The following is a 15,690-nucleotide window of genomic DNA, read 5'->3' as shown; positions in this document are numbered from 1 at the left end:
GGATGAACGATCTCTTAACTAAGCCATGGTGTCTAAATATATGTTTCCAATGTTATACTAATTAAAATCAAACGTTGTAAGTATTACTCTGTAATTATATACAAATATTTTTACGAGTTAAAAATTAATTGGGGTATATTTATCTCATATATGCTTTTATCTGTTCAGTATACTGTGACATCATAATTAAGTACTGTGAAACAAATATCGACTAGAAATCTAAGGAGAATAAAATTTGAAGGCCAATCAGTTTGCAAAAAAATCAATAGAAATTATCAATGCTATAATGAAAATGTGTAAAAAGTGTTTATATAACCGTTATGTAATAAAAATGATAATATTGTTTTATACTTAATAAAAAAAATTACGAGAACTTGAAGTGATTCAGGGAACTTCAGATGAAAATCTTAACGTTGATAAATTGATTAAATGATTAACAAGCACATTCAATTAATTTGCTGAGAAAAAGAGCTATACACTAAAGTTGTTAATATGTATCTACGATGTTCTACTCTACTAAAATCCAATCTATGTTTTAACGACAACAATTTTATCAGTGGAGGAATTACTGGGATGATGATTGTAATCATTTTTATTTTTATATTTGTAGCCATAACATGCGAGTATGCAACAATAATCTATCCTATTGTGACTGTTCTGTGTCTTATTTGTTATGTTCCTTAGTGTTGTGTGTATTTTATTTAAAATCTCTAATAGTTTACAAACGAAGAGTAAATTAAGTAAACTAAAATCGCAGCCTCCATTAAAATTTAGGAACTAGAGTTACGACTTTGATAATTACACAACTCTCATCAACATAAAGATACAATTATATTCTTCAATATCGAATAAGTTCAATATCGAATGTTTGGCAACAGTTGCCAAACTAATCTTTTGGTAGTCTCGAGACAAATTCAGAAGCTATTACCTTTAATTTAAAGGAATATATTATACTAAATCTGAATTGGCAGTCACGTCACTTCAACATTTATTCGGAAACTTTCAAACACCTCGTTCCTGCTTTCAGTGTGACTAAGGAACTGCACGCGATGTATATTAGAAATCATAGCGCCATTTCTTTAGCCGCACTGATTGCAGTTATTAAAATGGAATGAAATTAACTAATGTATGGGCAATTCAAACGTTTGGAGAAACTCATTTTCTTAAAATGACTGTTTGACAGCTCTATCCGCAATTCCTTGTTATATATAAAATTGAAGCATTAATTTCAGCATATTACAAATTCAAACGAAATCAAGGAATATAAGTTTTTATATGTTAATCTGGAACTTGATCCCTACTTGTTTTTACGTTCGTAATAAGGAAGAGATCACGGTTTTCAACACGTGTGAAAATCGGTTAAAGAAACATATGTTGCAAGAACCTTGGAGTAGTTTTCTGCAGAGACCGATAGTGCTGAGGTGGAGTAAACACCTATGGCGAAATTTGGGAGTTCATTATGAGTTTCCGAGTTCATAAAGTATTCACTTCAGTAAATTGCGATAAGCCAAGTTGGTGAGACAACTGTCTTGTGCTGATGAATGGATTTTATCAAAGGCGTTTTGTATGACCTAACAATCTGTTACAACTCAGCGGCCACATCTTAACTCAAGTTTGGCATTTTACAAACTTTACATGATTCCAGAATTCTACGAATTTCTGAGCTGTGATTTGCAATATGGTTTTCTTTCCCATTGCAAATGTTATTAGATGTTACCAAAGTGTTATAGCTGAGTTCGAACTGAGAGTAATATTTCACATATTAGAGCTTGTTTAGCAATCTTTGCCACGGATACCAAAATTTTCTGAAAGTATTGACAGAAAGAGATCAATCGTTCTAAGTAGTTCGTCTGCCCCACTACGGCTTTGACTCCATTCCGTTAAACATTTGATCCATCATCGCATAATGGCTCTGGTCTGTATAAGTTAGGAAATCATAAAATTTTAAAGTGATTTTTCTGAAATAGTATCTTCAAACTTTCCGTTGTATGTGCAAATTTGTGTTTAAAGAACGTTTTTTTTTTAAATATACCTCATATCAATAACGTGGTGGCAGAATAATAATTTTATTTGAGGGGAATGTTCTCACACTTGCTGGGATGATAAAATTTCTACATGTATATTCCTGAGAGCTACATTTTAATTTAAAGTAGTTTACATGGATTTTAAATTATGGTTCCTTATGTATAACGTTTAAGAAGGTAAAACTTAAGGTGATAACATAAAAATCTCATACAGAATATATTATTTGTATGATTCATCTTTACTATTAATATGAAGTGAATCTTGTGTTAAAATAGAAAATGAGAACAAATATATCACTATTCAATTATGTATCAACATATTCTGTGTTCTTTCAGTTATGCTTAAGTCATTTATTTTTAAGGAATGTAAGTGTAAAATGATTGCTTTATTCGCCTTTGGATTTGTTAATTTTCTTCTTGGGCCTTTACGTGTTTCCTAAATATTCTGAAAACGAATAAATAAACACGACGATGGGGGTGATATTGTTCCAAACGTAACATGTATATCCACGAATAACAATAGTAAATTTTCAAGCTATACCGTAAATAAACATATGTTATTACTACCACTAAGAAGCAACGTATGGTATATGTTGAAGAAAAGTAACAGGTGTCATTTTAGATTTCCTGTACGGAATATATGTTAGTTTCTTGCTTTGTCTTTGTTTCTGATAGACGGTTTTAAATGGCAAGGAAGCCGATTAATAAACGGTATACCTGTTAGAAGAGTATTAAGTAACGGGCTTTAAAATACATACAATTGTTTTAGTTTTAATATCGTTAGACTAAGATTGCTTCTGTCTTATCTGAATGTCTACAATAAAATACAAATAAGTAATGCATTTTTACAAAATATTCAATATGTGCTTTGTTAGAGGAATATTAGAAGTAAGGTGGGATTTTCAATCTGCACATCTTGAAGTATTTATGTAAATATTGAGGAAAACACAGACGCTCTAAATGTCAGATTAAAATTTTAGGTCTAAGTACTGATAACTGAAGCTGCGTTCGTCGTGACTGAAAATTATGGCACAGTGCACGTTTGGTTTCACAGTGCCAGGTTCCCAGTCACAATGGGTGTAGCTATAACGATATCTTAAGATTGAAGAAGCAAAAACTGTGGCATCGTGTCTTAGTCATGAGGTGAAATGAAAGCACAGTGAAACTCAGGCGAGAGCTTGTCCTTTGATTTTTTATGTATTGTTTCAATGATATTTAAATAGTATGCTATCATGATTTTCCTAATGATTAGCATATCCTTCTCCTGCCATACACAATAACACTTGCCTTAACGTTAGCACTAATGTCACTTCAAAATTAAATCAATAAACTTGGGTTGATGTTTTGTGTGTGACTGGAGGTGTGTGCGTCATGTATAATTGAAATCATAGCGTCATTTCTCTAGTCGCACTGTTATCAAAATGAAATAGAAGTAAGTAATGTGCGGGTAATAGAAATCCTTTGAGAAACTGGTATTCTTAATATGGCTTTGCTTCATAGCTATGGCAATTCCTACTTACATCAACAAGTGAACGATAAAGAGTTAGGACTTGAAATACATGAAGCATGTTCTATGTAGATATTTTGGAGATCATGAACGATATTGGAATTTGTAAGGTTTCTCTGTAGTGACGAAAGGAACTACCGAGAGTAAAATAAAAAAAAAGTACAAAATGAAAAAAATAAATAAAAATGTAGTTGCAGAAAATTGATTTTCTGTGGGCGAATCCCTGTGAATAGGTGCAGTATGTGTCAACATTTATCCATCGGTCCGAAAATGTGACAAATTTGATGCAGTGTTGCCATGTAAAAAGGCTACTTTTTGCAGGCCCGAGATTTTTTTTTTTACAGAAACGCAGCTTCTCCCAAAACTGTTTTCGTAAAATTAATGCAACACGTATATTTTAGGTTAATTAACTATAAGCAATTAGAATTTGCACATAATTGATATCCTGAGTCTTTATGCGAATACTTGCGATAAAACAATTGCTCACCTACAGCTGGCAAGCCTCGAATAATCGTGGAAAGAGAAGCTCGGTTTACTGTAAAGTCTGGAATTGGCTGCGGCTTTGTTGTATACACAAATTTACACCACAAATTTACGCGCTTCACCATGTTTCTTGACAGCTTTTGAAGAGTACTCCTGGTGATTCCTTGAATTTCTGTTTCAATGTTCGTTTTCATTTCCTCAATGGTCCTGAGGTTATTCTTGTACACTTTTCTTAAATAAGCCCATAAGAAAATGTCAGGTGATGTTAAGTCCGGAGAACGAGAGGGGCTATAAAATTTTGGAGATGATATGGTCACCCAATAGTTCCCCTAACATTTCTAATGTTTCGTTAGAAGTGTTGCCAGGCTTGGCAGCTGTAGGTGAGTATTTTTTTTAATCGTAAATTTTTGCATAAAGTCTCATGTTTTCCATTATGTGCAAATTCTAATTGCTTACCATTAATAAACCCAAAACACATGTTGCAGCAATTTTACAACAGTGATAGCAGAGACCACGTTTTTGTCAAAAAGCACCAATTTTACGGATCTATATTTAAAAAAGAAGCCTTTTTGCATGTCGATACTGCATCAACTTTGTCACATTTTCCCACAATGGATAAATATTGATGCATGCTATTCGCATAAACAGGAAGTCACCTGTAGCAAATCGGTTTTCTGAAAATAATGATTGATTTTATTCATTTTGTACGCTTTTTAATTTTACGCTTTCGGCATTTCTTTTCGTTACTACATGGAAATGTTAAGAGTTCCAACATTTGTCATGATCTCGGAAATATCTACATAGAAGACGCTTACATTTGCCGCAAGTCGCACCTCCTTATCTTTCTAGGTTCAAAAGATATGTGCAATCAAACTTTGTGTTGTGCTACTTCACGAATACACTGTAGCTTTAAATGTACCCTAGTTGTGATTCGTACTGTACAAGCGCTAGAAAGTCAAAACGTTCAAATCAAGTGAAACTTCGATTAAGATAAAATATGAGGAAAATATAGCATAAATCGATTATATATCAAAATATTCTATATTCTTATATTAATGCCTAATTCATTTACCTTTAAGATATATGGTATGTGATGCTTCTTTTTTTACACCTTTGAATATATAAACTTTCTCCTATGTATTTACATATTTCTCGAATTTACTAAAAAAGGATAGACAAACACAGACATGATCGCAATGGTACATTTTTCCAGTCATGACATATTTTTGTACTAATAACAATAGTATAGTCGCAAGCTATGATCTAAATAGATATATGTCACTATTTCCATTTAGAACCAACATGTATGTATATCTTCAACAAAAAATGTGCCGTAATTTTCCGATTTTTCTGTAATAAACATATGTTCTTTTTTTAAAAAAAACTTTGTACGTATTTTGATTTTCTTTGGAGATAACACAAAATGACAAGGATATTAAACAGCATATGGTAAAGCTGCTAGAAGTGTACTAAGTAAAATGTTTTGACTAAATACAATATTTTAATTGCAATAATTCTAGAAGAAATTCCATACTAAAATGAATAAGAGTCAATGCCTTCTTTACAAAATAATCAAAACGTGTTTTGTTAGAAGAGTGTTTGAAGTAAGGTATAATTATCAGCCTGTGCACTTTCAACTATTAGTGTGAGTATATTCAGTGAAAAAGTTGAGAAACACCCTCAATGTCAGATTTAAATTACAAGTCTAAATACTTGTTTATAGATAACTAATGCTGCTTTCGTCGTGGCTGGGAACCATGATACTGTACACATCTGATATTACAGTGTCAGGTTCTCAGTCGCAATGGATGTAGCTAGAAGACAATTTGGAGATTGAAAACCCAGAAACTCTGACACCCTGCCTTAGTCAAGAAGCGAAATTGAAATACACTGAAACTCCGTCGAGATAATCTCAAGCGGATTGTTATGGGTTGTGTCATGATTAGATCTTTTTTTTTCATTTGATACTGAACTGAAAGATGTAACCGAAAAACTAGTATAACTTGGGTTGCTGCTTTCAGTGTGACTAGAGATTTGCACGCGATGTATATTTGAAATCATAGCGCCATTTTTCTAGTCGCACTGATTGCAGTCATTAGAATGGAATGGAAGTAACGAATGTGTGGCTAATGCTAATCTTCAGAGAACTTCATCTTTCTAAAATGGCATTCCTTCGTAGCTTTATCCGTAGTTTCTAATTATATCAATAAATGAAATGTTATAATTGAAATACCCCTCATTTCCAACTTTAAGCTTGATAAAAAAGTAAAGTTATACTATGCTTCTACATATTTATTTCCGAAGTGTTTGTAATTAATCAAGTACTGTTTTGAATATTCGGAATACGACAAAAGGAAAACAGTACTACACGCATGTGACAATAGTTTTCAGGAAAGACACTGGATTGATTTTGCATAAGTTTTTGGCAGGTGGAGTAAACACGTGTGGCACAATACAGGAGATCCTGACGATGTTCACGTGAGCGTGAAGTAGATGCAGTTCATTAAACTGTGACACACCGAATTTGTGGGACAATCTTCGTTTGGTGATGGATGATTCTTTAAAACTCGTTACGTATTATCTGGCAATCTGTTACTCTGGGATGGACACATCGTAGCTGAACGAGCCTGCAGATTGGGTTGTTGAAATATACAATAGTAATAGTTCTACTTTTTTAATATTTAGGAACTTAATATTATAGCATTTCTACTTGGTACATTTTAAATTAAATCATTTGGGTTTCCACAAATTTTATGTTATGATTCCTGATGTATAAATTTTAGGAAGGTAAAGCGTTAGGTTATATGAAACTATACGACTAAATATATCGTTTCCATTTGTATGATTTATCTCGATTATTAGCAAGAAGCGAACTTTCCTTTAAACTTATGTATGACTAAAGCCTGTATCACTTAACATTAGGAGCTATGACTCTAAGATGATTCCATTTTTGTGTCCTTGAGTGTATTAAATTTCGTCTTGGGAATCTACTTGTTAATTGAATTTACTGAAAACAAGTAGACAGACACTTTAAGTACAGAAGTAAGTATTGAAAACAAGTAGTACAAGGCAATTTAAAAATATATTAAAATTTGAAGTAAATTTAACAGTTACTATGATATTTTGCTTATTCCATCTCAGGGAATGCGGTTTGCAGTACGAATAAAACGAATCCCTTGTAAGCAGATTAGTAAGACTGAAAGAAGTAGAGTGTAAATTATATTACATGCATATTATTTTTCTAACTTTCTCAATAGCACATATAATTTTATTGAATGTATTTTATAATTTTATGAAAATATGATTAAATTGTATGAAATATTTAAGCAACATCTTTATTTGTTTGTTTTAACTCTTTTCTTTGATACTTTTTATATCCTACAAATAATACAATACTATTTTAAAGTTAAGCTTACTCGATGCTATTCACTGCTGTTAAGTAAATATTAACTACTATCTACATGCGTAGTTCTCTCACTAGTAAAAATAAACTCATAGAGCGTAAGGAAATTAATTGTTTGAGAGACTAACATCCTTATTAGTAAAGTAGTGGATGCGATATGTCTTACTAATCCATAGTAGTAGGGTATATCTTTCAAGCGTTTTTGACATAATTTACAAAACAAAAGGTGTGGTAGTGAAAAGTGTGTAATTATTTTTAATAGAATACAATTTCCAGTTCGTTGAAGTTAGTAGGATACTAGATTAATATTGAGGAACAATACATCATGACAAATATTCTCATACACACAGTTCAAGAAAAATGCAGCTTTCTTTTCAAGTAGGGAAATATGTTTTGTATCGAGAGTGTCATATTCAAGCAACATACATAATATTATTTTTTTAATATTTATGGAAAAGATTGGTTACGTTTCAGGAATCATGCACACACACACAATAAACATTAATATATACATATATGTAAATTGACCTATATGCTTGCTGTTTTCAGTATAATCTTCAATTGTATTACTTGGATTTTAAGTTGTGTAACTCTAAAATTGCAATTTTAGAGATGAGTACTTTTAACTTTTCAGTCAATTTTAGTCTCCACTATAGCTCATGGCATCCTTCTACTGCGTTCTATGTATCTATCAAATAAAAAAAAAGAAAATAAGGAGCACTATCAATGCTGTTTGAGAGACAATCAAATCTAAAGAAAGTTCAGTATTAAACGTTTTCCAAAAATTACAATATTAATTTTTTAGTTGTCTCCTGAGAAGTTCCATGATCTTAGGCAGGACATTCTACTAACTCTGATTTTAGCAGTCACGTCACTTCAACATTTTTGTGTTGCTGCTTTCAGTGTGATTAGTGACGTATACGCTATATGTATATGAGATCATGGTGTAATTTCTCTAGTCGCACTGATTGCAGTTATTAGAATAGAACGACAGTAACTAACATGTAGCTAATGCTAATCTTTGGAGAAACTCATATTCTTAAGATAGCTTTGCTTCATAGGTCTAGCTGCAATCATTACTTATATCTACAAGTGAAATATTCCAATGTAAATATCGTTTATTTGCATGTTTAAGTCAAATGTGACAAAGTACAGATATGTTATGATTCTATATATTTTTCTGGCAGTTGCTAACTGGTCAACTACTGTTTTGAATAATCTGAATGAGAAATAGCAGTCATTTCCTGGACAAGTGCACTACATAGATTTTCCGGCAGTTGTCGGCATACTGGCTTATGACTCAAAGAAATAAAGACGTGTGGCACCATGCAGAAGCTCTTGATGATTTTCTGCTTAATGTACTTTAATTTGATGCACGACATTAAACTGAGACATGCCAAGTTGGTGGGACACTACTTGCGTGCTGATCTACGTATTTTTCTTGAAGTCGTTTCGTTTTCCTGGCAAGCTGTTACTATGGGTCGGCCACCTATAAATAGGTAGATATCATAGATAACCTATCATAGATATCATAGATAAACTTCCATATTCTACAATCTTTACGAAATTTCAGAAATCAGCGAATTTCTTAGCTTTGGTTTAGAGTAGCGTTTTGTTATTGCTAATATTTTGGTTTGCAGATTAACCAGTACGCCCGGGTTCTGACTATAGCAGTAATATTCCACATATCAAACTTTTTTTTTAGCAGTCATTGTTACTGCTACTAAAATGTCACTGAAAATATTGATAGAAAGACATCCATGGTTCTAAATTATCCTTCTGTCTCACCAGAGCTTGGGCCCCTTTCACTTGTAATTTTAACCAAATCACGGCGTATTCACGTATCTGCTGCTTGACTTGTGAAAATAATGCTATAGGATTACATCTACTTTGCGCTACTAAAGATTTCATATAATTATTAAGCTTTCTTATGAAATATTAGCTTTGATATCAAATATATCAAATATAATATATTCAACTATATCAATATATGGGACGGTTCTGTTAACTCTGTCTGGAATGATGATATTACGACCTTAAATTCTTTAATATTATATTTTAAAATAAAAATACTGTAGGTTATATTCAAACAATCTTAATTATGATTTCTTATGTATAAGTTTGAGGAAGGTAAAACGTTAGGTTACAAGAAACAAATTGCTTACGGAATACATGTGTACCATTTGTGTGGTTCATCTTAGATATGCTCATGAAACGAACCTTCCATTAAGATAAAAAATGAGAAAAATACAGCATTATTATATTATGTATCAAAGTAGTCTGTATTCTTGTATTAATGCTTAAGTAATTTTTATTTAAGCAATATTAATATATGATGTTTGGTTTTAAGTCTTTGAATGTATTGATTTTGTTCTTGTCCAACCTACACTTTTCTCTTATTTAATGAAAACGAATAGACAAACACAAACATGACCATAGAGGGACATTTTTCCAAAGTTGACGTATCTTTCCGCTACTAACAATAGTATAATACCGAACTGTGATATAAATAAATATAGGCATATGCCATTACTACCACCTAGATCCATTACCTTGAACAAAATTTGTTGTCGTAATTTGTGACTTGTTGTCCAAAACATATTTTCTTGTTTCATAGTTTGTATCTCAGTGTGTGGTAGAGAATGTAAAATGGCAAGGAAGTCTAATAAGAGATGGTAGAGCTCCTAGAAGTGTACTTCCAAGGGATGTATGCGAACCGTGACAGCTAGATATTTATGAAAATTGGTACTCTAACTAACTGTGGATCGTTAATCACCGTGGTGATAATCACTCGGTGCAGAAATGCGTTGTTTACCCGCTACGTATAATACACATACCAAGCAGTGACCGAATAATGGTGTGCTAAGTTATTCCTCTCCACCAAAAAAGACGCCAAAAAAGGCAGAAAATGAAAAATGTATGCGGGGAACTAATACCTACTGGAAGGAGACAGTTTACCAAAAAAAAACGGCAGTAGTGTCATGTAAGCAGTGTTTCCATCCCAACACAAACTTATAGTGTTTGAAATAGAGCGTATACCACTTTATGGCACTAAAACAATTGACAAAACTGAAAGAAAATAAGCAAAAGATGGGTAATCAGTGTTGTAACCTAAGAGAGACGTGAGGATCTCAGCTGGGAAATTATGAGGTCCGTACAATGAAATGAACAAATGTACAACAACAATAAGACTGCAGAAGGAACAAATGTAGAATATGGAGTAAACCACAGCATGCACATCATCCAGTGACTAACGAACTTGATATAGGATTCACAAAAAGAGCAAATTATAGAATGGACGTAGAAAGAAGAAGTCCCGTGTGACATAATGCAAAAATGTGAGCAGCTAGTCTTCATGTGGCGTAGCATATCCAATGGTGTTTGTGTGAAATCGATATCTCGAACCGTTTCCAAAAGCTATAAAACAAACTGTCTTGGGGTTGCAACACTGTATAAAATCCTGCATGCCTTCTAAGCCACAGAAACGACAGTGTAGCGCCTGAAAATAGTACAGAAAAACTGTGGCACGAAAGGTAACAAATCTGTGACAATAAAGTACGTCAGAATCGATTCGCAAAGATTATTGACCGGTGATAAATATCAGTCGAGAGTATAGGAAATGTTAGCATATGAGACAACGATGAATATAAAGCACACTGCATTCAGGATACCAGTAATATACAGGCCAAAATATTTCAACATAATTCACCAATACACACAACAGAAAAGCCATAGATAATAAGGCAAAACACGTACATTTCTCTCCCTAGCCGCACACTAGATTTGACGAATCAAGCCCAATAGTCATCGCATGCTGCGCGTGCTGTAGTTTAAATCCTAGTGCACATTTGTTCCTTCTGCAGTGTTGTTGTTGTACATTTCTTCATTTCATTGTACTGACCCCATAATTTCCCAGTTTTAGATCCTCATGTCTCTCTTAGTTGTCAACACTTATTACCCATCTTTTGCTTTTTTTTCACGTTTTTTGCCAATTGTTTTAATGCTATAAAATAGTATACGTTCTAGTTGAAAAACTACAAGTTTGTGTTCGGATGGCAACACTGCTTCTGTGATACTACTGTCGTATTCTTGGCCACGCGTTCCTCTCCCAAAGCTATTAGGTTACCTGTATACATTTTTTCATTTTCTGCCTTTGTCCGGCGTCTTTTGGGGGAATAACTCAGCTCAGCCATATTCCGTCCCTGCTTGGTATATATATTATACGTAGCGGGTAAACAACGCACTTTCGCACCGAGTGACTGTCACCTTGATGATTAGCGTTTCACAATTAGTCAGGGTAACAATTTTCATAAATATCTAGCTGTAACGAATCGCATAGTACCTTATAAATAAAGTTTGTTAGAATAAATACATTAAAAAAATGTTTGAGGAAGGTTGCTATTGACTTCTCCCTGTACTTCAATAATACAACAAAAATAAGTAATGGCTTAGTTAGAAAATAATCAACTTTATTTTTTTAAAAATATTGCAAATAAGGTGCGATTATCACCATGTGCGTGGGTTTTCTCAGGGTTCTCCCGTTTCCTCCCACTTTCTTCATTCCACCATTTCATTCACTACTCATCATCACCGTCTCCTTTAGCGTAACCGGCATAATCGTGGGACGTAAAACTCAAAGATTTCATTTCATCTTTTCAAGGTGTGATTATGATGCTGCATACCTTAAACCTCTTTTTAATAAATACCGAGATGGGGGCTACTTGGACCCAATTTTGCAATAAATTCCTTCCTTCACCCTGTATTCATCCACGAAAACTCAAAGGGTATTGTCATACCCCATATTAAATGGAACTACATGCCTTATTGTACATATAAGGACAGTTTTAGTTGCTCATATTTAAAAAAAACAGAAGCGATTATTGTAGAAAATGGGCCCAATTAAGACTCGTGTTCGGGATGGTTGAACCCACCCCCAAACTTTCCTTCAGAAAACCATTGAAATCTGCTCTGGGACTAAGTAAGACGTAGGTGTTCCAAGTACAACACTGTTTATTTACTGCAAAACACAAAGAGAACATGTTAAGAGGTATTTTCAAATGTAATGGATGTAATCGCTGATTACATTTTCTTCTACAGCTGCACGAGCCCTCTTTATATTAGCAGCGAATATAGTCATTGACTGGAGTGTCAATTTCAAAAATACCTTCACCCAATCTCGACTGGGAAGATAGTCTTAGAAAGCAATAAATAGGACATCACAATATTTCTGAAATCAAGTTAATCAACGGGAAATGCGAAATAAAAAAAAAAAAATATCAAGATGCCTGGCGAAGGCTAATTCATCTTCTTCAGTGGACACTTTCGGATGCTGCCTTGATCTGTTCTTTAGTCGTCTTCTTATGGTGGAATGACTTATCTTGAATTGAGGTCCTGCTTCTTTTTGCGGAATTTTCCCCTACCAAATTGCTGCCAAATATTCTTCAAGCTCTTGCTATGTAAAATCAGCATATTTTCGACCTCCAGCCAATCTTTTATATTGATGTACCATTACGTACCGATATCCGTAAGGAAACAATGATAAAATCCTTACTTGTGTGACTTGTGACAACATGCCAATATGTTCCATTGATAAAGGCAACAAAGGATGCGGTGGAAAAAATAGGCCTGTTTTCCATGTTATGTGTACACACTTCATAAATAATGAAATTACGCACACACTTTACTGCATATGAGAAACTTTACCATTGCAGTATCATTAGCCTATATCAAACTACTTATGCGTTTACTTAGCATTAGTTCCACTTCCTTAAAAGAGTGTACACACATTAAACGTTTGGGGCTTAATAAATTCATTCTTTTTATAAACGACCTTTCTCACCAATGCTGCTACTTAGTAGCCTAAAACAGAACTAGTTTCAACGTGTGTACGCCTGCATTATGATCGTGTCTAACGGATCTAACTTAGAATTCCCTCAACATTGCATTGTTTATGGGAGTTAGACGAGTTTATCTTGAATGGGTCATAGTAGCCCCTGCAGGGTCAAAGTAGCCCGCAATCACGGTATATTCTGTGAGCGAAAAGGGGGACACTCTAAATGTAAGAATGAAATTACATGTCAAAATACTTGTTTATTAATAATTGATGCAGCTTTCGTTGGGTGTGGTAACTATAGTACTGTGTAATTCTGACATCACAGTGCCGCATTCCCAGTCACAATGAGAGTGGCTAGAAGAATATCTGAAGATTGAAGAACTAAAAACTGTGAGATCGTGTGTTAGTCATGAAGTGAATTGAAATAACACTGAAACTCCGAGGAGAGCTTGTCAAATGGGTTGTTATGAGTGGTACAAGCTTACTCTGAACTCATGTTATTTTTCATGCTTAACTCATACTAGTCCTGCCAACAATTATATCATGATCCCAAACATAATCTAACGAACATTGAAGTATAATATGTACTGTATTGCTCATTTAATTAAAGATTCAAGTTAGTTTTCTCAACTGTGTTGGTAGATATTTCTCTTAGAAACGAAGTTAATGTTATTAGTTGACTGAAGTTTGGACATAAGATTAATCTTTTCCATGTTTTGTTTGTTATACATTTTTTTTAAATTGCAAGTGCCCACATTGCTCGGAATAATGTTGCAGTAAACACTGAGTATTAGCTTCGCTAGTAGTTGCCGTTTTAAAAGTAAAGTCGAACAATTACCTCTGATATTTTGTACTGATTTGTTTAATTTTCTAGACTATTTACGTCACAACATTGTGTTTCCACCTACAAGATCATCTCTACTAATCTCACGTTAATTGTTGTTGTCTGAATAAGAATTTAGTGTCCTTTGGGACATCAAGACAATGTGAAAACTTGAGCTACGGTTGGAATCCGAAACGCCGCAACATGATCAGACTGGAAGCTTATAGTACTGAAAGTTGAATTTTACCCCATGCTCAGTGATATGGGTGCGGTAGCCACTAGTCTAGTAGGATTGAATATTAATTGGTACAAAGAATATGATTGTAGATATATGTGTATCAATTCATTGCAAACCAATACTGGTTATGCAACATTTTATGACCTTCACAGATCTAACGAGTTTTAAATTAAATGTAATAATGACTGTGAGTCCCTTATTATTCCATCTCACGGATTCCGTTTGCGGTTCAAATAAAATAAGAACTACTTTAGAGGCGTTGATAAAACTCCAAACAGTATAGTATGACTTCGATTCCATACATACAATTTTTCTGAAGTATTTTTGACTCTATAGCAATTACAATTTATATTATATATACACATTATGTCATTTCAGTATAATATTTTTTTATTCTTACTCAACTATCATTTTTATAAATTATAACTGGAGGGATACAATTAATTCGCCTGAATAGAATATCTAGTTGAATGCAACATGTATGTACGAATAAAATTTATAGAGTATCACGTAAGTTGATATTAATTTAATAATATGTTTTTTTTCCTTAAATAAAATTACTATGTTGTTTTAAGTTAGTACGATAAGTATAATTTGACGTCGTTTGAAAGATTATAAATGCTGATATTTGACTCAATTACGTAAAAATATGCTGTTTTTGGGTTGTGTGTAGTTGGTACGTAGTGTGCTTTCAAATGTCATTAAGTACTACACCACTGAAGGATAGTTTCTTCAACAGTAACAACCAAATGAACGAATTGACGACTCGTTCTTCAACTGCCAAATAGAGTTGTGCAAATCTAGAGTTTTAATTATTCTTTACAATCTATTGAAAAGTGTAACATTAGCTATTGTAATTTAAGGTCAATGACATATTATAAGAATTAATTGTAATTGCATTTGTGAAAATCTATCTAAGGTTTGTTCAGGGGAGTATTAAATAAGATTTCAAGTCGTACCATGATATCAAAATTACTTTCCGTAAACAAATTTTGAAACTTTTTCCTTTCTATTGATTAGTTATTTCTTTATCAGCCGTGTCTTATATAGTTATATTCTCATTGTTTTAGGTATAATTAGTATTATATTAGTGTTTAATTAATTATTTATGGCATAGTTCAGTTTTACTTGGTGTCTATGTAACATTAAAATTATTTCTCCTTGCGTCCAAATTAGGAATATTGAGTTGTTTTGCGATTTGAAACAACACTCAAAATTTCTCGAATATTGGGAGAGTTTACTCCGTCCTCTTCACTCTTATAATGCACACTAGAGAAAGCAGAAGAACATTTGACATTTTTTTTTCTGAATAATAAGTTCAAGTATTTACAGAATATAGCATAAATTGTTAATTTTTAGTTAATTTCTTGGAGATATCA

The sequence above is a fragment of the Thermobia domestica genome, chromosome 6 (genome assembly GCF_964235325.1).
Source record: "Thermobia domestica chromosome 6, izTheDome1.hap1.1, whole genome shotgun sequence".
Classification (NCBI taxonomy): Eukaryota; Metazoa; Arthropoda; class Insecta; order Zygentoma; family Lepismatidae; genus Thermobia; species Thermobia domestica.
This window is presented reverse-complemented; position numbering follows the sequence as displayed.